The sequence below is a fragment of the Bos indicus genome, chromosome 4 (assembly GCF_029378745.1).
Source record: "Bos indicus isolate NIAB-ARS_2022 breed Sahiwal x Tharparkar chromosome 4, NIAB-ARS_B.indTharparkar_mat_pri_1.0, whole genome shotgun sequence".
Taxonomy (NCBI): domain Eukaryota; kingdom Metazoa; phylum Chordata; class Mammalia; order Artiodactyla; family Bovidae; genus Bos; species Bos indicus.
Window position 1 is genome coordinate 1,372,406 of NC_091763.1, and position 21,596 is coordinate 1,394,001.

A 21,596-nucleotide genomic window follows, 5' to 3' on the forward strand; every position below is an offset into this window, starting at 1 on the left:
CTGAGAGAACATTTGATAATTCTATTTATAAAAATAAAGAAAATTAAACTGATATCAAACACTTTGACAGACATAGATTTTTGATATCCATAGAGATAACAGAGTAGAAGATTTAAGTTCATCAAAAAAAGAAAATGGTAACCAAAGATTTCATATATGTGACCAAACAGACCTTCAGACTGCCAGGAAGGCTATAATGAACCTGAAGAAGTTCATGTTTTCCCTTGATTTGATTCCTATACACCAAAAGATCTATGCAAGAAAGACACAAAACAGTTCACATAGACTAGAAGGAACGTAGCCAACGCCACAGATTTTGCAGGTATGTATTAAAATTGCAATACAAATAGCATAGAATAACTCTTATTTTCAGGCTTATGTGAAATTTTCCATAGTTTGAACAACAAAGAAAATCTTAATAAAGTATAAAGGACAGAAATAACCCAAACATTATCTTAGCATTACCTATTACTATAATTATTAATAATTTAAATAAAATGTGTACGAGACAGCAAAAGAGACACTGATGTATAGAACAGTCTTATGGACTCTGTAGGAGAGGGAGAGGATGGGAAGATTTGGGAGAATGACATTGAAACATGTAAAATATCATGTAAGAAACGAGTTGCCAGTCCAGGTTCGATACACGATACTGGATGCCTGGGGCTAGTGCACTGGGACGACCCAGAGGGATGGTATGGGGAGGGAGGAGGGAGGAGGGTTCAGGATGGGGAACACATGTATACCTGTGGTGGATTCATTTTGATATTTGGCAAAACTAATACAATTATGTAAAGTTTAAAAATAAAATGAAATTTAAAAAAAAAAAGAAAGAAAAAAAAATAATAAATATAGTCCATCCCGGGGGGAAAAAAAAAAAAAGTGTTTTCTTAGAAATTAAATCAGCTGTTTTAATTTTGATATAATCCCAAACTGTACATTTTGGGGGGAATAATATAAATAAACATGATATATTAAATATATTGTATAAAATTGAGTGCATATAAAGAAGATTTAAAAATAAAGAACCAAACCCTATGGTAAGAAAAATAATAGCAAAAGAAAGCATGAGGAATAAACTGATTAAAAAAACAACAATAAATAGAAACATTATTCTTGTTCTTCAGTCATTCAGTTGTGTCCAACTTTTTGTGACCCCATGGACTGTAGCCCACCAGGCTTCTCTGTCTGTGGAGTTTTCTAGGCAAGAATACTGGAGTAGATTGTCATTTCCTTCTCCAGGGGATCTTCCTGAACCAAGGATTAAACCTGCATTACCTGCATTGGCAGATTCTTTATCACTGAGCCACTAGGAAAGCTCCAAAAATATCATAAAATAGAATAAAAAATAGTGGAATTAAGAAGTAAATACAAAAGCTGATTTGAAAAAAAAATTAATAATGAGATTATATAAATACCCTAAATTTGAAATAGCAAAGGAAAATAATTATAAAAACTTACAATATTTTGAAAAATTGACACTTTTCCCACAATGTATGCTTTTCTGAAACATGCTCAATTTATAAAAATATATTCCATGAGAAACAGATTTCAATTAACACAGAGGAAATTGAGAAAATGGTTAAAGAGTTTCCTTATAGAACCAGCATGACCCAATTACTTCCACAGGTAATTCTATTAAATCTGCAAAGATTAGATAAGAGAAAAAAGAAGAAAATTTTCCAAACTACTTTGAAGTGGGTATAGGAACCTTGATCCTCAAGCTGAAAGATTTTTCAGTTGTGAATACTGATACAAAATATTAAATAACAGGTACGTTTGAAAATTAAGCAAAATTATCTCATAGGGCTCATATCAGAAATTCAAGATAGTTTGATTGCAGAAATCCCATTATGGAACATTTGATGTTAATATTGCTAGGACAAAAGTCATGTAGTTATCTCCAGATATTAGGTAAATTTTAGCATGCTTTTATTGATCCATTATTTAAACATTTCCATGTTTTTATATATGTACAGTTTTCTTTTATGAATATTATCTGAGTTGTTTGTTCTATTCTTTTTGGCTGAGATTGTGCTTGTTGCTAGTTTTATATGTTTACTTTTATTGTAGTTACTTATGTACCTGCTAAGCGCAGGTGGCTGTGACCGGCGCACTAAGCATGGCCGAGAGGAGTTACCCCAAGTCCGAGGTCAGGGGCAGAAGCTGGGAGGACCCCATGCCCGAAGGGCAGCAGCCAAGAGGAGTTACCCCACGTCTGAGGTCAGGGGCTGCGGCCAAGAGTGCCAGGCTGCGACGGCGCAGAAACGGCAGAGACGAGCTTCCCGCATCCGAGGTCAGGGATGGTGGCAGGGACTAGCTACCCCACTCCCGAGGCCAGGGGCGGTGGCTGGGAGGAGCAACCCCACGTCCAAGGAGAGGTGGCTGCATGGGCACAGGAGGGCCTAGAGGAGCTATCCCACGTTGAAGGTCAGGAAGGGCGGCGGTGAAGAGATACGCCTCATCCAAAGTAAGAGAAACCCAAGTAAGATGGTACGTGTTGCAAGAGGGCATCAGAGGGCAGACACACTGAAACCATAATCACAGAAAACCAGTCAATCTAATCACACTAGGATCACAGCTTTGTCTAACTCAGTGAAACTAAACCAGGTCCATGGGGCAACCAAAGACGGGCGGGTCATGAGGAGATATGTGACAGAATGTGGTCCACTGGAGAAGGGAATGGTAAACCACTTCAGTATCTTGCCTTGAGAACCCCATGAACAGTATGAAAAGGCAGAATGATAGGATACTGAAAGAGGAACTCCCCAGGTCAGTAGGTGCCCAATACGCTACTGGAGATCAGTGGAGAAATAACTCCAGAAAGAATGAAGTGATGGAGCCAAAGCAAAAACAATACCCAGCTGTGGATGTGACTGGTGATAGAAGCAAGGTCTGATGCTGTAAAGAGCAATATTGCATAGGAACTAGGAATGTCAGGTCCATGAATCAAGGCAAATTGAAAGTGGTCAAACAAGAGATGGCAAGAGTGAATGTCAACATTCTAGGAATCAGCAAGCTAAAATGGACCGGAATGGGTGAATTTAACTCAGATGACCATTATATATACTACTGTGGGCAGGAATCCCTCAGAATAAATGGAGTAGCCATCAGGGTCAACAAAAGAGTCTGAAATGCAGTACTTGGATGCAATCTCAAAAATGACAGAATGATCTCTGTTCGTTTCCAAGGCAAACTATTCAATATCACAGTAATCTAAGCCTATGCCCCAACCAGTAACGCTGAAGAAGCTGAAGTTGAACAGTTCTATGAAGACCTACAAGACCTTTTTGAACTAACACCCAAAAAGATGTCTTTTTCATTATAGAGGACTTGAATGCAAAAGTAGGAAGTCAAGAAACACCTGGAGCGACAGGCAATTTGGCCTTGGAATACGGAATGAAGCAGGGCAAAGACTAACAGAGTTTTGCCAAGAAAATGCACTGGTCATAGCAAACACCCTCTTCCAACAACACAAGAGAAGACTCTACACATGGACATCACCAGATGGTCAACACCGAAATCAGATTCATTATATTCTTTGCAGCCAAAGATGGAGAAACTCTATACAGTCAACAAAAACAAGACCAGGAGCTGACTGGCTCAGATCATGAACTCCTTTTTGCCAAATTCAGACATAAATTGAAGAAAGTACGGAAAACCACTAGACCATTCAGGTATGACCTAAATCAAATCCCTTATGATTATACAGTGGAAGTGAGAAACAGATTTAAGGGCCTAGATCTGATAGATAGAGTGCCTGATGAACTATGGATGAAGGTTCGTGACATTGTATAAGAGACAGGGATCAAGACCATCCCCATGGAAAAGAAATGCAAAAAAATCAAAATGGCTGTCTGGGGAGGCCTTACAAATAGCTGTGAAAAGAAGAGAAGCAAAAAGCAAAGGAGAAAAGGAAAGATATAAGCATCTGAATGCAGAGTTCCAAAGGATAACAAGAAGAGATAAGAAAGCCTTCCTCAGTGATCAATGCAAAGAAATGGAGGAAAATGACAGAATGGGAAAGACTAGAGATCTCTTCAAGAAAATTAAAGATACCAAGGGAACATTTCATGCAAAGATGGTCTGGATAAAGGACAGAAATGGTATGGACCTAACAGAAGCTGAAGATATTAAGAAGAGGTGGCAAGAATACACATAAGAACTGTACAAAAAAGATCTTCACAACTCAGATAATCACGATGGTGTGATCACTGACCTAGAGCCAGACATCCTGGAATGTGAAGTCAAGTGGGCCTTACAAAGCATCACTACGAACAAAGCTAGTGGAGGTGATGGAATTCCAGTTGAGCTCTTTCAAATCCTGAAAAATGATGCTTTGAAAGTGCTGCACTCAATTATGGAAAACTCAGCAGTGGCCACAGGACTGGAAAAGGTCAGTTTTCATTCCAATCCCAAAGAAAGGCAATGTCAAAAAATGCTCAAACTACTGCACAATTGTACTCATCTCACATGCTAGCAAAGTAATGCTCAAAATTCTCCAAGCCAGGCTTCAGCAACATGTGAACCGTGAACTTCCTGATGTTCAAGCTGGTTTTAGAAAAGGCAGAGGAACCAGAGATCAAATTGCCAACATCCGCTGGATTATCAAAAAAAGCAAGAGAGTTCCAGAAAAACATCTATTTCTGCTTTATTGACTATGCCAAAGCCTTTGACTGTGTGGATCACAATAAACTGTGAAAAATTCTGAAAGAGACGGGAATACCAGACCACCTGATCTGCCTCTTGAGAAATATGTATGCAGGTCAGGAAGCAACAGTTAGAACCAGACATGGAGCAACAGACTGGTTCCAAATAGGAAAAGGAGTATGTCAAGGCTGTATATTGTCACCCTGCTTATTTAACTTATATGCAGAGTACATCATGAGAAATGCTGGGCTGGAAGAAGCACAAGCTGGAATCAAGATTGCCGGGAGAAATATCACTAACCTCAGATATGCAGATGACACCACCCTTATGGCAGAAAGTGAGGAGGAACTAAAAAGCCTCTTGATGAATGTCAAAGAAGAGAGTGAAAAAGTTGGCTTAAAGCTCAACATTCAGAAAACAAAGGTCATAGCATCTGGTCCCATCACTTCATGGAAAATAGATGGGGAAACATTGGAAACAGTGTCAGACTTTATTTTTTTGGGCTCCAAAATCACTGCAGATGGTGACTGCAGCCATGAATTTAAAAGACGCTTGCTCCTTGGAAGGAAAGTTATGGCCAACCTTGATAGCATATTCAAAAGCAGAGACATTACTTTGCCAACAAAGGTCCGTCTAGTCAAGGCTATGGTTTTTCCTATGGTCATGTATGGATGTGAGAGTTGGACTGTGAAGAAAGTTGAGCGCCAAAGAATTGATGCTTTTGAACTGTGGTGTTGGAGAAGACTCTTGAGAGTCCCTTGGACTACAAGGAGATCCAACCAGTGCATTCTGAAGGAGATCAGCCTAGGATTTCTTTGGAAGGAATGATGCTAAAGCTGAAACTCCAGTACTTTTGGCCTCCTCATGCGAAGAGTTGAATCATTGGAAAAGACTCTGATGCTGGGAGGGATTGGGGGCAGGAAGAGAAGGGGATGACAGAGGATGAGATGGCTGGATGGCATCACTGACTCTATGGACATGAGTCTGAGTGAACTCCGGGAGTTGGTGATGGACGTTCTGCGATTCATGGGGTCACAAAGAGTTGGACACGACTGAGAGACTGAACTTAACTGAACTGATATACTTCACATTTCCCACTATGTCACTTTTTTGGCTTGTTCAATTTCTGCTTTACCTTTCCCTTCCATTCGATTAGTTACATATTTACATAGCTTCCCCTCTGCTCCTGTTTATGATTTAGTAGTTTTAAATTCTATTCATATTCTTTCAATTGTTAACCTCTCATCTATAGCCAAAATATTTATCTTCAAAAGTTCTCATTATTTTTAAAATTTTTGTTGTTTTTGTTTTAATTCAAAAGGACACATGTACCCCAGTGTTCACTGCAACACTATTTACAATAGTCAGGATATATAAGCAAGTTAAATGTCAAACAACAGATGAATGGATAAAGAAGATATGGTATATATAGAATAATACTCAACCATTGAAAATAAATTAAATAGGGTTATTTATAGAGACATGGATTACCCTAGAGTTTGTCATACAGAGTAAAGTAAGTCAGAAAGAGAAAAACAAATATCATATATAAATTCATATACATGAAACCTCAATTGTTTTTGATCTGCAGTCTTAGCAGAAAGTGTGAGATCCTTCTACCAGACTCAGAGGTGGATGTTCTGCTTCTATCTTATAAGTAGTATGTCCATTTGCTTTTATTTGTTCAGTCGCTAATCCATGTTCGATTATTTGTAACTCCATGGACAGTAGCATTCCAGCCTCCTTTATTCCTTCACTATCTCCCAGAGTTTGCTCAAATTCATGTCCATGGAGTTGGTGATAGTATCTAACTATATCAGGCTTCCTTGGTGGCTCAGACAGTAAAGAATCTGCCTGCCATGAAGGAGACCTGAGTTCAACTCCTGGGTTGGGAAGATCCCCTGGAGGAGGGCATGGCAACCCACTCTGGTATTCTTGCCTTTAGAATCCCCATGCACGTAGGAGTCTAGCAGGCTACAGTCCATGGGGTTGCAAAGCGTTGAACATGACTAAGCGACTCAACACACACAAATATCTCATCCTCTCCTGCCCCATTTCTCCTTTCTTCCCAGCATCAGGGTCTTTTCCAATGAGTCGACTCTTCCATCAGGTGGCCAAAGTATTGGAGATTCAGTTTCAGCAGCAGTCCTTCCAATGACTATTCAGGACTGATTTCCTTTGGCATTGACTTGTTTGGTGTCCTTGCAGCCCAAGGGACTCTCAAGAGTCTTCTCCAGGATCACAGTTCGAAAGCATCAATACTTTGGTGCTCAGCCATCTTTATGGATCAACCCACACATCTGTACATGACTACTGGGACAACAATAGCTCTGACTATACAGACCATTGTTGGCAAAGTGTTGTCTCTGTTTTTTTAATATGTTGTTTAGATTTGTCATAGCTTCCTTTCCAGGGAGCACGCGTCTTTTAATTTCTTGGCTGCAGTCAGAGTCTGCAGTGATTTTATATCCCTAGAAAATAAAGTCTGTCAGTGCTTCCACATTTTCCTCTTACATTTGCCATGAAGTGATGAGGCCAGACACCATGATCTTAGCTTTTCTAATGTTGAGTTTCAATCCACTTTTTCACTATCTTCTTTTACCCTCATCAAAAAGCTCTTTAGCTTCTCTTCACTTTCTGCCATTAGACTGATGTCATCTGCCTACCTGAGGTTGTTGATACTTTTCCAGGCAATCTTGACTTCAGCTTGTGATTCATCCAGCACATGATGCACTCCGCATATAAGTTAAATAAGCAGGATGACAGTATACAGCCTTGTTGTACTCCTTCCCCAATTTGGAACCAGTCAGTTGTTCCAGATCTAGTTTTAACTGTTGCTTCTTGACCCATATACAGGTTTCTCAGGTAAAGGTAAGGTGGTCTGGAATTTCATCTCATTAAGAATTTTCCATAGTTTTTTGTGAACTACACAAAGATTTTAGTTTAGTCAATGAAGAAGAAGTAGAAGTTTTTCTGGAATTATCTCTGTGATCCAACAAATGTTGGAAATTTCATCTCTGATTCCTCCACCTTTTCTAAACCCAGCTTGAATATCTGGGTTTGTACAGTTCATGTACTGCTGAAGCTTAGCTTGAAGGATTTTCAGCGTAATCTTGCTAGTGTGTTAAACGAGTGCAATTGTACTGTAGTGTGAACATTCTTTAGCATTGGTCTTCTTTGAGATTGGAATGAAAACTCACCTTCCCCAGTCCTATAGCCACTGATGTATTTTCCAAATTTGCTGACATATTGATCTCAACACTAAAGCAGCATTATCTTTTAGGATTTTAAATAACTCAAATGGAGTCCTGTCACCTCCACTAGCTTTGTTTGTAGTGATTCTTCCTAAGTCTGCCTTGACTTCACACTCCAGAATGTCTGGCTCTAGGTGAGTGACCACACAATAGTGGTTATCTGAGTCATTAAGACTTTTTTGTAGTTTTTCTCTGTATTCTTGCCACCTCTTAATTTCTTCTGCTTCTGTTAGATTCTTGCTGTTTTTGTCCTTTATTGTGCCCATCCTTCCATGAAATGTTCCCTTGATATCTCCAATTTTCTTGAAGAGATCTCTAGTCTTTCCTTTTATATTATTTTCCTCTATTCTTTTGCATTGCTTATCTAAGAAGTCCTTCTTATCCCTCCTTGCTATTCTCTGGAAGTCTGCATTCAGTTGTGTATATCTTTCCCTTTCTCCCTTGTCTTTTGCTTCTCTTTTTTCTCAGCTATTTGCAAAGCTTCCTCAGACAACTTTGCCTTGGTGCACTTCTTTTTCTTTGGGATATTTTTTTTCACTGCCTCCTGTACAGTGTTACAAATCTCTGTCCTTAGTTCTTCAGGCACTTTTTGTAACAAATTAAATACCTTGAATCTATTTGTCACCTCCAAATCACAAGGAATTTGAATTAGATCATACGTGAAAGGCCTAGTGGTTTTCTCTTTCCTCCATCTAGCTTGAATTTTTCCGTAAGAAGCTCATGGTCTGAGCTACAGTTATCTCCAGGTCTTGTTTTTACTAATTTTATAGAGCTTCTCTATCTTTGTCTGCAAATAACATAATCAGTCTGATTTGGATGTTGAACATTTGGTTATGTCCATTTGTAGAACCATCTCTTGTACTGGAAAAGGGTGGAAAAGAGTGTTTGCTATGACCAGTGTGTTCTTTTGACAAAATGCTTAGCTTTTCCTGCTTCATTTTGTACTCCTAGCCAAACTTCCTTATTATTGTGGGTATTTGTTGACTTTCTACTTTTGCATTCTAATCTTCTGTGATGAAAAGGACTATTTTTGGTGTTAGTGCTAGAAGGTGTTGTTGGTTTTCATAGAATCAGTCAACTTCAGTTTCATCATCAGTGATTGGGGCATATTCTTTGATTAGGGTGATGTTGAATGGTTTTCCTTGGAAATGAAATGAGATATTTGTGTCACTTTTGAGGTTGCACCTAAGTACTGCATTTTGGACTCTTCAATGGCACCCCACTAAATTACTCTTGCCTGGAGAATCCCATGGGTGGAGGAGTTTGGTAGGCTGCGGTCCATTGGGTTGCTAAGAGTCGGACACGTCTGAGCGACTTCACTTTCCCTTTTCACTTTCATGCATTGGAGAAGGAAATGGCAACCCACTCCAGTGTTCTTGCCTGGAGAATCCCAGGGATGGGAGAGCCTGGTGGGCTGCCATCTATGGGGTCGCACAGAGTCGGACACGACTGAAGTGACTTAGCAGTTGGTTATGAGGTCTACTCCATTTCTTCTAAGGGATTCTTGCCTAGAGTGGTAGATATAGTGGTCATCTGAATTAAATTTGCCCATTCCCGTCCATTTTAGTTCGCTTATTCCTAAGATGTCCAAGTTCAATCATGAGTACTCCTGCCTGACCACATCCAGTTTACCTTGATTCATGGACCTAACATTCCCAGTGCCTATGCAATATTGTTTTTATAGCATTGAATTTTGCTTACCACCAGACACATCCACAACTTAGTGTTGCTTCTGCTTTGTTCCAGGTACTTCATTCTTTCTGGAGCTATTAATTCTCCTCTGCTCTTCCCCAGGAGTATATTGACTGAGGTCATATACATTGACAATATACAATACATCTGACCCGTGTAGCTCATCTTCTGGTGTGATATCTTTTTGCCTTTTCATACTGTCTATAGTGTTCTCCAGGCAAGAATACTGGAGTGGGTTGCCATTTCCTCCTCCAATGACTATGCTTTTTTAGAATTCACTATGACCTGTCTGTCTTGGGTGGCCCTTCATGGCATGGCTCATAGCTTCATTGTGTTATGCAAGCCCCTTTGCCATATATGGCCTCCAACCAATATTCTTCAGCTAAGACTATATTTGCAGCCTAGCTATCTGGCTTGTTTCTTTATCGTCTACAATTCATGACCCCAAGTTGAATCTACTTTCCTTCCAGTCTTGCTTTGCTGTATAGTACTTTTAGCAATTTCTGATCTTGTCTTCAAACTAGACTCATTAAAATGATGCTGTTTAAAAATTTATTTGCTTGTCTTTTGCATCCCATTTCTTAAAAATTAGGAGATCTATTTCAAGATCTTGAGTGACATTATTCTTTAGGGATTTTTAAATGAATAATTTGTGAGAAATAAATTCACTATCTCTAAAATATCTTTATTCCTTAATCTACTGGAGATTGGTATGAGAAATTACCTTCAACACTGGGAAGATTTTGCCATCATCAAAGTATGCCATCAATTAAAGTATTTTTCCCCCTTCTTCCCCCAGTTTCTTTCTGTATAGATATCCAGGGCTTCTTTTTCCCACTCTATTTACTTTTCTCTTAATATCTTTTTATTTTTAATAAGTCGTTATTTCTCTGCAATTTACTTGTATGATTTACATATATTTACTTTTTAAAGCTATGTAAGTAGCCATTTATATATTCAAATTTTTATTTAAATATAGTCATTTTGCAAAGTTGCATTAGTTTCTACTGTACAGCAAAGTGAATCAGTTATACATATGCATATATCCACTTTTTTTAGATTCTTTTACAGTATAGGCCTTTACAGAGTGTTGAGTAGTGCCCCATGCCATACAGTGGGTTCTTATAAGTTTTCTATTTTATGTATAGTAGTGTGTATATACCATTCCCAATATCCCAATTTATTCTTCCTCTTCCTTCCCCCTGGTAGCTATAAGTTCATTTTCTACATTTCTGACTGTACTTCTGTTTTGTAGATAAGTTCATATGTATCTTTTTTTGGATTCCACATATAATCAATATCATATGATGTTTATTTTTCTGTATCTGACTTACTTCACTGTGCATATTTAAGTTATTCTATTTCATACAAAAAAGTATCCATTCTTTTTTTCAGTTCTCATGATTATACTAGTTTGCTAAGGCTGTCATCATGAAGTAACCAAAACTGACAGTTTTAAACACCAGGAATTTATCGTCTCACCATTCTGGAGGCTGAGAGTCAGAGGTTGAAGTGTGTGTAGAGCCTGGTCCCTGAGAAATTTCTAATCCAGCCTCTCTCCTGGCTCCTCACAGTTCTCTTGGCTTGTGGCAGCATCACTCCAGACTCCTTATGGTGTTACCCCTGTGTGTGGCTCTGTGTTCAAGTGCCCCCTTGTTATAGGTACACCAGTCACATTTGGTTAGAATTCCATCCTACTCTAATGTTTGCTTCATCTTAACTGATTACATTTTCAATGACCCTATTTTCAAATAAAGACTATTATGAGGTACTGGAAGTTATGCCTTCAATTATGAATTTAGGGGACATAATTTAACCTATAACAATGACCATTTTGTGTGTGTGTGTGTTGATATAAAAAGAAACTTAATCTTTTTTCTCTGAATTTAAGTCATACCTTTGTTTTCAGAGTTTGGAGATAATCTTTCCTTACGTTTGAGTTCAGAAATGTATTTTATATGTACTATATTTCATCAAGATTTACCAAAAATCTGTGCTAGACGCACAGCTGGAAAAATGGACTGGTTACCTTCAACATCATATTAGCCGTAAACTGTACCCAACAGCATGTTCTTTGGTTAATGATTTCCAGTTCTTTTGTTTTTACACTGAAAATTTTGACTTTTGAGATTTGTTTTTTATAAATTTATTTAGATCAGTGATTCTCCAGGTGGTCATATTTTCCCTATGGTTAAATTTCAAAAGTTACTTTATAATCTAGTCTCCCAGTGACAAAAAGTACCAATGTATTTACTGGGTATAGATATGGGGTGCTATGTAACCCATGGTGTTAGATACATTCTTGCCCATGAAGAATTTTCAGCGAATTGCCAGTCCAGGTTTGATGCATGATACAGGATGCTTGGGGTTGGTGCACTGGGATGACCCAGAGGGATGATACCGGGAGGGAGGTGGCAGGGGGGTTCAGGATGGGGAACACGTGAACACCCGTGGTGGATTCATGTTGATGTATGGCAAACCAATACAGTATTGTAAAGTAATTAACCTCCAGTTAAAATAAATAAATTTATATTAAAAAAAAGAATTTCATGCATCCCACATAAAATAAAATTTTATGTAGGTGAAAATTTATCCTCGACTCAATATCCATTTTAGTTATCAAATTACATTTTGGAAGTATTTATTATACAGTGTCCAGGTATGCCTTATACATGGATTATTGAAGAAAAATATTTTTGTTTGGAAATTTTCCAACAATTTACTAATTTAGAAAGTTATGTCAAGTAAGTAGTTGAACCACCAGTGCAATACTTCTGTACTGGTCACCATTTTTGTGTCACATTTGTGATTGTTCTATATATGTGTATAAAACTTCTCTCATATAATCCAAGTTAAGCACTGACACTCAATTGACTAATTTATTTTTATATATATGCGCACAGTTCTTACTCTGCTAAAGCATTTTTTTTTTTTAATGAAGCACATTAACTGTCAAGATTAAATATTTTGCCAACATGTACTGATAAATTTGGGAAAGGTATATCTTATTTCTGACATGCAGAGGAAAATGATAGAATATTATCTGTAAAATCTTTAAATGCCTTCTGATTAATAGGACAAAAATTTTAAATTTAGGTAACAAATAGCAAGAAGTAATAACTCTGATAAGCCATGAAATATTGGAGGAAAACTAATCTTATTAAGTGTGTTTAGTCATTTCAGTCATGTCCGACTCTGTGACCACATGAACTGTCACCCACCAGTTCCTCTGTCCATGGGATCCTCCAGGAAAGAATACTGGAGTGGGTTGCCATGCCCTTGTCCATTATTAAGTGGGAGAGGGTTATTAATATGTTGATAAAAAATCTAAATGAAGCAATCTCTTTTATTCAATTGAGCTATAATACTGCTTTAAAAGAATCAATGAGAGTACCAAAAATTTCAGAAATAACAGTAACATACTAACGTCCAAGAAATTTTTATTACCAATGAAATCATACTGTATGACAAATGAAATTTACTGAGTAACATATATAACTTACTTAAGGAATGAGAAAGACCATGGATGAAATGCTATTTTAACACAATTATTAATAATGAGTACAAAATGGTTACCAGTATACATAGAGCTTAAAAAATTTTCCACAAGAAAAAAATAAAAAAATCCTCTTATCAGTATCACTGCTTCTATAATACAGGGAAGAACAGTTATAATTGGCCTAAAATATGAATTTACAGCACTTTTAGAGACTGTATCAAATATATTGTTGATTATTTCAATATTACTGACATTTGTTAAAAATCTTAGTAAAATACCTGACAAAACCATGTAATATTGGTATGAATATTATCAATTTAACATCAGTCCTTTGGATGACAGATTATCTCAGAAATTGCAACAAAGATAAGGAAGAATTTACACAGAAGTAAGATGAGTTCCCTAAATGCAATTATTTAAATATGTAATGTTTACTATAATGGAATATTAATAACTTTTTGTCATTAGTTAAAAGTTAAGGATTTTTTTTTCAATAGATTTCATCTAGTTGGAATGTAGAATGATGTTAATAATCATCATTCTTAACAAAAAAAGGGAAAAAGTAATGAATAAAATAAAATCATATTTTACCATGAGGTAGTTGAAGAAAGGTAGTAGCAACAAAGTTTTGGTTAAAAAGTTTGGAGAAGTACAAACCTTTCATTTCTGAACAAGCAACCTGTTTATTGGGCAGGCAGGAGAGTAGGCCTGTCACAGAGATTGCCATAGATACTGGGGAATTTGCAGGACTAAGGACAAACAAGGCAAATTGGAAGTGATAAAACAAGAGATGGCAAGAGTGAATGTCGACATTCTAGGAATCAGCGAACTAAAATGGACTGGAATGGATGAATTTAAGTCAGATGACCATTATATCTACTACTGCAGGCAGGAATCCTTCAGAAGAAATGGAGTAGCCATCCTGGTCAACTAAAGAGTCCAAAATGCAGTACTTGGATGCAATCTCAAAAACGACAGAATGATCTCTGTTCGTTTCCAAGGCAAACTATTCAATATTACAGTAATCCAAGTCTATGCCTCAACCAGTAATGCTGAAGAAGCTGAAGTTGAACGGTTCTATGAAGACCTACAAGACCTTTTAGAACTAACCCAAAAAAGATGTCTTTTTCATTATAGGGGACTTGAATGCAAAAATAAGTCAAGAAACATGAGTAACAGGCAAATTTGGCCTTGGAATACGGAATGAAGCAGGGCAAAGACTAACAGAGTTTTGCCAATAAAATGCACTGGTCATAGCAAACACCCTCTTCCAACAACATAAGAGAAGACTCTACACATGGACATCACCAGATGGTCAACACCAAAATCAGATTCATTATATTCTTTGCAGCCAAAGATGGAGAAACTCTATACAGTCAACAAAAACAAGACCAGGAGCTGACTGTGGCTCAGATCATGAACTCCTTATTGCCAAATTCAGACTGAAATTGAAGAAAGTAGGCAATGGCACCCCACTCCAGTACTCTTGCCTGGAAAATCCCATGGATGGAGGAGCCTGGTAGGCTGCAGTCCATTGGGTCGCTAAAAGTCGGACACGACTGAGCGACTTCACTTTCACTTTTCACTTGCATGCACTGGAGAAGGAAATGGCAACCCACTCCAATGTTCTTGCCTGGAGAATCCCAGGGACCGGGGAGCCTGGTGGGCTGCCATCTATGGGGTCCCACAGAGTCGGACATGACTGAAGTGACTTAGCTGTAGCAGCAATAGCAGGGAAAACCACTAGACCATTCAAGTATGACCTAAATCAAATCCCTTATGATTATACAGTGGAAGTAAGAAATAGATTTAAGGGCCTAGATCTAATAGATAGAGTGCCTGAAGAACTATGGATGAAGGTTCGTGACATTGTACAGGAGACAGGGATCAAGACCATCCCCATGGAAAAGAAATGCAAAAAAGCAAAATGGCTGTCTGGGGAGGCCTTACAAATAGCTGTGAAAAGAAGAGAAGTGAAAAGCAATGGAGAAAAGGACAGATATAAGCATCTGAATGCAGAGTTCCAAAGAATAGCAAGAAGAGATAAGAAAGCCTTCCTCAGTGATAAATGCAAATAGAGGAAAACAACAGAATGGGAAAGACTAGAGATCTCTTAAAGAAAGTTAGAGATACCAAGGGAACATTTCATGCAAAGATGGTCTGGATAAAGGACAGAAATGGTATGGACCTAACAGAAGCAAAAGATATTAAGAAGAGATGGCAAGAATACACAGAAGAGCTGTACAAAAAAGATCTTCATGACCCAGAGAATCAGGATGGTGTGATCACTGACCTAGAGCCAGACATCCTGGAATGTGAAGTCAACTGGGCCTTAGAAAGCATCACTATGAACAAAGCTAGTGGAGGTGATGGAATTCCAGTTGAGCTCCTTCAAATCCTGAAAGATGATGCTGTGAAAGTGCTGCACTCAATATGCCATCAAATTTGCAAAACTCAGCAGTGGCCACAGGACTGGAAAAATCAGTTTTCCTTCCAATCCCAAAGAAAGGCAATGCCAAAGAATGCTCAAACTACCACACAATTGTTCTCATCTCACACGCTAGTAAAGTAATGCTCAAAATTTTCCAAGCCAGGCTTTAGCAATATGTGAACTGTGAACTTTCTGATGTTCAAGCTGGTTTGAGAAAAGGCAGAGGAACCAGAGATCAAACTGCCAACATCCACTGGATCATTGAAAAAACAAGAGAGTTCCAGAAAAACATCTGTTTCTGCTTTATTGACTATGTCAAAGCCTTTGACTGTGTGGATCACAATAACCTGTGAAAAATTCTGAAAGAGATGGGAATACCAGACAACCTGATCTGCCTCTTGAGAACTTTGTATGCATGTCAGGAAGCAACAGTTAGAACTGGACATGGAACAACACACTGGTTCCAAACGGGAAAAGGAGTATGTCAAGGCTGTATAGTGTCACCCTGCTTATTTAACTTATATGCAGAGTACATCATGAGAAACGTTGGACTGGAAGAAGCACAAGCTGGAATCAAGATTGCCAGGAGAAACATCAATAACCTCAGATATGCAGATGACACCACCCTTATGGCAGAAAGTGAAGGGGAGCTAAAAAGCCTCTTAATGAAAGTTAAAGTGGAGAGTGAAAAAGTTGGCTTAAAGCTCAAGATTCAGAAAACTAAGATCATGGCATCCGGTCCCATCACTTCATGGGAAATAGATGGGGAAACAGTGGAAACCGTGTCAGACTTTTTTTGAGGGGCTCCAAAATTACTGCAGATGGTGACTGCAGCCATGAAATTAAAAGACGCTTACTCCTTGGAAGGAAAGTTATGACCAACCTAGATAGCATATTCAAAAGCAGAGACATTACTTTGCCAACAAAGGTTCGTCTAGTCAAGGCATGGTTTTTCCTGTGGTCGTGTATGGATGTGAGAGTTGGACTGTGAAGAAGGCTGAGCACCAAAGAATTGATGTTTTTGAACTATGGTGTTGGAGAAGACTCTTGAGAGTCCCTTGGACTGCGGGGAGATCCAACCAGTCCATTCTGAAGGAGATTTGCCTTGGGATTTCTTTGGAAGGAATGATGCTAAAGCTGAAACTCCAGTACTTTGGCCACCTCATGTGAAGAGTTGACTCTTTGTAAAAGACTCTGATGCTGGGAAGGATTGGGGCAGTGCCGGGGACCAGCCCCGGCTGATCCAGGGTATTCGAAGGAGAGACGGCGTAGGAGAAGATCAGGAAACAACTGCTTAATTAAACGTTAATTAAAGATATAAAGAGTAATAGAATGAGGATAGCTCAGTAAAATTCAGTGAAGAAAAGAGGCTGAAATAAGGATAGCTCAGTGAGGAAATTCAGTGGAGAAAAGAGGCTGAATAATTCAGCCAGAAGGTAAGAGAAAGAACGACATGGTGAGACCAAGTTTCGGTGAACAAGGCCCGCACTTTATTTTCCAAAGTAGTTTTTATACCTTAAGTTATGCATAGAGGATAATGGGGGAAGGGGTAGAGTCAGGCAGCAAACCAGGCTTTCTTCCTGCAAACTTATCATATGCAAAAGCTTAGGTGATTTGCATCATCTTCTGGCCCGGAGGCCTGTTAACATTTTAAGACCTTTTCTTCAGAAAACTTATTTTTCTCTAAAGGTGATTGGTCAGGAGCCACCCTCCAAAAGCATTAGATAAAGTTGCATTCCTACAGAGCAAAGGTGTGGTGGGCTATAACAAGAAAAAGAATTAACTCAAGGGTCCCAGGTTACAAACATTAAAGCTACTACTTACACCAATTATATTAATCAATACACTGCCAGGGACACAGCAGGCAAGGGATATGGAGACTTAGTAGCAAACATTGGCCCAAGAAGTGAAAATCCCTTCACCAATACAATTTCTAATCAATCTTTTAACTACTCAAAAGAATCTGTGTTTAGACAGTTTAGAACATCTCCTGCCTCTCACAGTTGGGAGGCTCTGAACAATCACATGTGGCCGGAAAAACCTATTCAGGCAGGCTAGAGGATTTCCAAAGGAGTTTGTAGGTTAAACACTGTCACACCCAGGAATTATTAACTGGAGCTGTAAGCTAACTTTTTTCAGAGAGGTAGTCAGGGACAGCCCCCCGTAAAGTCAGAGGTGTAGGTGAAAGCACAAAGCAGAAAGTAGGCAGACTCTGGTTTTGGGGGTAGATTGCTTGAGAATTTCCAGGGAGACTCCTGAGGCTTGATCCCGCCTTTGCATATGCCAAGCCTCCTTCCTCATGACCTTTGCCAGGGGCGGAGCTCGCTCCCCGCAGGGCAGGAGGAGAAGGGGACGACAGAGGATGAGATGGCTGGATGGCATCACTGACTCGATGGCCATGAGTTTGAGTGAACTCCGGGAGTTGGTGATGGACAGGGAGGCCTGGCGTGCTGCGATTCATGGGGTCGAAAAGAGTCGGACACGACTGAGTGACTGAACTGAAATGAACTGAATTCATTTATATTAACTCTTTAATTTTTACTTATGAAAGTATATAGTGGTATCAAATTTCCTGTGATTAATATTTTAATAAATTCCACAGATTCTGAGGTATTGATTTTTCCATTATTATTTTTGCTATAAATTCGATCATTTTGAATCTTATATCTCATTTAATACAAGCATTTTCCTTTTTATATAAATTTTTTAATTTTAATTGGAGGTTAATTACTTTACAATATTGTATTGGTTTTGCCATACATCAACATTTTTCAATAGAAGTCGACAATTGATATGTTTAAGCAAAAAATTATAAACATGTATTATGGAGTTTATAAAATATTTGAAAGTAAATCATGTAACAATAGTAGCAGAAGGAATGGGAGGGGATATAAATGGAATTTAATTTTGCAAGGTTTTGCATTATACATAGGGTTATATAAAATTAAAGGAGATTGTGATAATTTAAGAGTGTCCAATTTTTACAGTACTTTAGAACACAAAAAAAAAACCTCAAATAAGTACAACTGAAAACAATAAAATTTTTATAAAAGAGTGCTAAAAATAAGCACTTGGTTGACTGTAAGTAGACAGTAGAAGGAAAGAAGGAAAAAAAAAGTAAAAGATGAAATAAATTGAAAACAAACTGCAAGATGGTGAAGTTAAACTCAACCACATGCATAATTGTACTAAATACAGATGGAAAAGTCATTCCAATTAAAAGACAGAGATTACAAATCTACATTTTTTTAAAGAAATACTCAAGTAATTCCATCTGAAAGAAAGGCACTTGAATAAGGACATAGAGTGAAAGTGAAATGATTAAACTATATACACTCTGTGAATTCCAGTGTGAGAAAGCTAGTGTGGCAATATCAAAAATGAGAAGTTCAAAGTAAAGAGGGGGCATTTCATAAAGATAAAAGGGTTGGCTTATCAAAAAGACACTAATTCTAAGTGAGTATGTATTTAGGAGCACGTTTCTAATTAAATGAAGACAAATCACATTCTTTAAAATTCTTTACAATAAAATGAAATTACTTTTTCTGGCATTTCTTAGCTACATATTTGGTTGAAAAAGGTTTTAGCACAGTTAATGTAGAAACAATAAAGTTCAGTTTGAGAATCCTTGTAAGATCTTTATTAATGTCATTGAGTAAGCATCAATGAATACAGGAATTTTGTTAATTAATTAATTTTATTAATAACTATTAAATCAGTATCATGTTATTTCTAGCATATATTTTGATATTTGTTGAAGCAGATAAAAAATCTGTTTTGAAAATTGAATATTATTATTATTTTTTTTTATTTATCTTAAGGTTGTCTGTTCTTCAGGCTTACTCTAATATTATCCTTTAAAGTTTAATATTAAATTGTGTATTATCCCTTCTCTATCACCTATTTAAAATATTATATTACAGATCAAATGTATCTGTCTAAATGTGACAGATCAATTCCTGTGATATTTTGTTACAATCATATCCCATGATAAAGAAACATAACTTAATATTACACTTTAAATATGCTCCAGGTGATATGCAAGTATCTCTCTTTTCCTTCCCTTTAAAATTAATTTATACTTTCTTGTTTTCCTTCCTTAAACTAAGGTTATTTATCTACCATACATAAAAATAAATGGCTTATTTTTATTTAGTCTTAAACTAATTTTAATTCTAGTGTCTAATTTAAAATCTACATTTGCTTCTTCATTTCTCTTTAAGTTTTGCGGAAAATAGTGTAGTCATTTTACCTCTCTTAAATCAAAACTTACTCATTATAAGTAGATAATAAGCATCTGACTATTAATTATATTTTCTAGGTTTGAAATACACTTTTTTTCTATAAAGTACTTCCTGTAAGAACATTACATTATAATGAGAAAATTATAAATTATTTTAGAACTTATATGTGTGGATCATTTATTAGGAATACTTATGTTTAAATTTTAACATTAAAAAATTCATTACAAAATATTGGCTAAAATGAGAGGATATGTCTCATAAAGTTGACACCCAATATAGATTTTCTATCCAACAAAACTTACTGCTAAATTGTCATTTTTCCAAGTTTTATTTTCATAAATTTTCTAAATAGATTTCTCTACTCCTTTAATATTGCATATTGCAGTCTATATATTAACTATTTCTGTTTTCAAATTTTCTTTGAAGACATTAATGTTGCTACTTGTTTTTTTTCCTATATATGTCTTTTTAAAAATGTCATTGAGTTGGAATATTTGTGCCAACCTGTGGATTATTTTTTAATAAAATAATCAAACATTTGTATTTATTATAAAATTAGAAGAAAAATTATTTCTGTTTCAAAATGCTATGTCTTTGAATAAATTAGCATAAGTCACTTTATTCAATAAACAGCATAAAAGGAGTAGATGACACCAGGGCATCTCTTTCTGCGTAGCTGATTGGAAGAGTAAATTGCTGCATGGTACAGAGGAATAAGTTAGGTGGCTGGTTGCTAAGAAGGCCCTGCTCCTCCCACCCACCCCATCAGAACTTTGTGGATGATAGGACCAACAGATGCTTTTTGTAGGATCAGAAAGGAAGTAATTTCCTGGCAAAGCAGCCAACTCCTTGAGCAAGAGTGCCATAGAGATTCTCTGCACTTTCTTGACCATTAGATATTTGGATTATCTTGTATCCCTGCTTTCTCACCAACTAGCTGTGTGACCATAGTCTTCTGACTTCAACTTCCTTTGCCTCAATTTCCTCATCTCAATAGTGCATTTTTTATGGACATATTTTAAGGATTAAGTGAATTAATACATTAAAAATATCTGGAGAGTCTGAAAATAAGCCTTCTACAAAAATGCAGAAATGCTTTGTTCTTTTGGATATTTTATTGAATTTGCATTAAATTGTTAAATTAGAACTGGAAATTTTGTACCTCTCCTTTATTTCTTATTATCCCTGTAACACTGAGTCATTGTGCAACCTCTGTCTGTCTTGTTCCTCCATCTTTGAAATGAATCTAATCATGAACACTCTTCAAAATTATGTAGTAGAAATTAAATAAATTCATTTTGTAAAGTATTTGAAAAAATATGTGGCACATGGAGGGTGTTTTGTACATGTTGGTTTTCCTTTCATTTTACTTCAGTTCAGTCATTCAGTCGTGTCTGACTCTTTGTGACCTCATGAATCACAGCACGCCAGGCCTCCCTGTCTATCACCAACTCTCCGAGTTCACTCAGACTTATGTCCATCGAGTCAGTGATGCCATCCAGCCATCTCATCCTCTGCTGTCCCCTTCTCCTCCTGCCCCCAATCGCTCCCAGCAGCAGAGTCCTTTCCAATGAGTCAACTCTTCACATGAGGTGGCCAAAGTACTGGAGTTTCAGCTTTAGAATCATTCCTTCCAAAGAAATCCGAGGGCTGATCTCCTTCAGAATGGACTGGTTGGATCTCCTTGCAGTCCAAGGGACTCTCAAGAGTCTTCTCCAACACCACAGTTCAAAAGCATCAATTCTTCGGTGCTCAGCTTTCTTCACAGTCCAACTCTCACATCCATACATGACCACAGGAAAAACCATAGACTTGACTAGACGAAC